A 3,027-nucleotide genomic window follows, 5' to 3' on the forward strand; every position below is an offset into this window, starting at 1 on the left:
TCAAGCAAACAAAGCAGTAGCTGTCAAAGCAAATAGCAGAGGAATGCCAAGCAGTTCAACTAAGAAGTGGGAAAACATTAAATACCCCACCTTAAGGCAGCAAAAAGCTAAGAAATGAGCAAACCACCCAAAATTCACCTGAGGACAGTAAGAGCCCAGGGAAAAATAATTCTGGCGCTAAAACGCCAGAAAATTGGTGGAAGGTGATGAGCGGATAATTTATACGCTTTTTGGCATTGTTTTTAGTATATTTTTAGTAGAATCTAGTTACTTTTAGGGATGTTTTTAATAGATTTTATGTTAAATTAACATTTCTGGACTTTACTATAAGTTTGTGTATTTTTCTGTGATTTCAGGTATTTTCTGACTGAAATTGAGGGACTTGAGCAAAAATCAGATTCAGAGATTGAAGAAGGACTCCTGATGCTGTTGGATTCTGACCTCCCTGCACTCAAAGTAGATTTTCTGGAGCTACAGAACTCGAAATGGCACGCTTCCAATTGCGTCAGAAAGTAGACATCTAGGGCTTTCCAGCAATATATAATAGTCCATACTTTGGCCAATAATAGATGACGTAAACTGGCGTTCAACGCAGCTCTCTGCCCAAATCTGGCGTCCAGCGCCAGAAAAGGATCCAAAACCAGAGTTGAACGCCAGAAATGGATCAAAACCTGGCGTTCAACTCCACAAATGGCCTCTGCACGTGGAAAGTTAAGGCTCGGCCCAAGCACACACCAAGTGGGCCCCAGAAGTGGATTTATGCATCAATTACTTACTCATGTAAACCCTAGTAGCTAGTTTATTATAAATAGGACCTTTTACTATTGTATTAGACATCTTTAGTCTCAGTTTTAATCCATTGTTCATCTTAGGAGACTATTGATCACGCTTAAGGGGGCTGGCCATCTCGGCCATGCCTGGACCTTCACTTATGTATTTTCAACGGTAGAGTTTCTACACTCCATAGATTAAGGTGTGGATCTCTGCTGTTCCTCAAAGATTAATGCAAAGTACTACTGTTTTCTATTCAATTCATCTTATTTCGCTTCTAAGATATCCATTCGCACCCAAGAATGTGATGAAGGTGATGATTATGTGTGACGCTCATCACCATCTCCCCTATGAACGCGTGCCTGACAAACACTTCTGTTCTACATGAAATAAGCTAGAATGAGTATCTCTTAGATCTCCTAACCAGAATCTTCGTGGCGTAAGCTAGAATGATGGCGGCATTCAAGAGAATCCAGAAGGTCTAAACCTTGTCTGTGGTATTCCGAGTAGGATTCAATGATTGAATGACTGTGACGAGCTCCTAACTCGCGATTGCAGGGCGTTAGTGACAGACGCAAAAGGAGGGTGAATCCTATTCCAGCATGATCGAGAACCGACAGATGAATAGCCGTGCCGTGACAGGGTGCGTGAGCATATTATTCACTGAGAGGATAAGATGAAGCCATTGGCAAGGGTGATGCCTCCAGACGATTAGCCGTGCCGTGACAGGGCATTGGATCATTTTCCCGAGAGATGACCGAAAGTAGCCATTGACAGTGGTGATGTATCACATAAAGCTAGCCATGGAAAGGAGTAAGACTAATTGGATGAAGATAGCAGGAAAGCAGAGGTTCAGAGGAACGAAAAGCATCTCCATTCGCTTATCTGAAATTCCTACCTATGATTTACATAAGTACCTTTATCCCTATTCTATTATTTATTATTCGAAAACATCATTATCAATTTATATCTGCCTGACTGAGATTTACAAGGTGACCATAGCTTGCTTCATACCAACAATCTCCGTGGGATTCGACCCTTACTCACGTAAGGTATTACTTGGACGACCCAGTGCACTTGCTGGTTAGTTGTATCGAAGTTGTGAACCATGGTATTGGCACCATGTTCTTGGCGCCATTGCCAGGGAAAGAAAGAGCCATGAATTTTACATCATTAAAGTGTAATCACGGTTACGCGTACCAAGTTGCTCACGTTGCCAGGGATTGTTCGAGTTTGGACAACTGACGGTTCATCTTGTTGCTCAGATTGGGTAACTTTCTTTTTGTTTTCTTTTCAAAAATTTTTCAAAAATATTTCAAAAAAAAAAAAAAAATTTCATCTGTTTTCGGAAAAAAAAAAAAAAAGAGAGGGTTCTAAAATAAAAATGTTTTCAAAAATATATTTTCCTTTCAGAATTTTTAAGAATGAATTCTAGTGTTTCATGGAGCATGTTGAAGCCTGGCTGGCTGTAAAGCCATGTCTAATTCCTTTGGGAATGAGTATGTCAGGCGTGTCATGTCTGAGTTACATACTAAAGCTTGGCTGGCTATTAAGCCATGCCTGACCCTTTGGTTGGAGCTTTAGAGCATAAGATTCCTGGAATTCATATTAAAAATTTTGGAATCCTTATTTTCTTTTTCAAAATAATTTTTCGAAAAATATAAAATTAAAATCCAAAAAAAATAGAAAATCATAAAAATCAAAAGTATTTTTGTGTTTCTTGTTTGAGTCTTGAGTCATATCATAAGTTTGGTGTCACTTGCATATGCATCTTGCATTTTTTCGAAAATTTCATGCATTCATAGTGTTCTTCATGATCTTCAAGTTATTCTTGGTAAGTCTTCTTGTTTGATCTTGATGATTTTTTGTTTTGTGTTGTATGGTGTTTATCATATGTATTCTTGAATTCTTAGTGCGTAAGCATTAAAGAATTCTAAGTTTGGTGTCTTGCATGTTTTCTTTGCATTAAAAATTTTTCAAAATTGTGTCTATGATGTTCTTCTTGACATTCATAGTGTTCTTGGTGTTCATCTTGACATTCATAGCATTCTTGCATGCATTCATTGTTTTGATCTAAAAATTTCATGCATTGCATAATTTTCATGTTTTTCATAAAAATTTCAAAAATCAAAAAAATATCTTTCCCTTTTTCTCTCATCAAATTCGAAAATTTGAGTTGACTTTTTCAAAAATTTTTAAAAATCAAGTTGTTTCTTATGAGTCAAATCAAATTTTCAATTTGAAAATCTTATCTTT

This window comes from Arachis ipaensis, chromosome B1, assembly GCF_059453495.1.
Source record: "Arachis ipaensis isolate K30076 ecotype BB chromosome B1, ASM5945349v1, whole genome shotgun sequence".
Classification (NCBI taxonomy): Eukaryota; Viridiplantae; Streptophyta; class Magnoliopsida; order Fabales; family Fabaceae; genus Arachis; species Arachis ipaensis.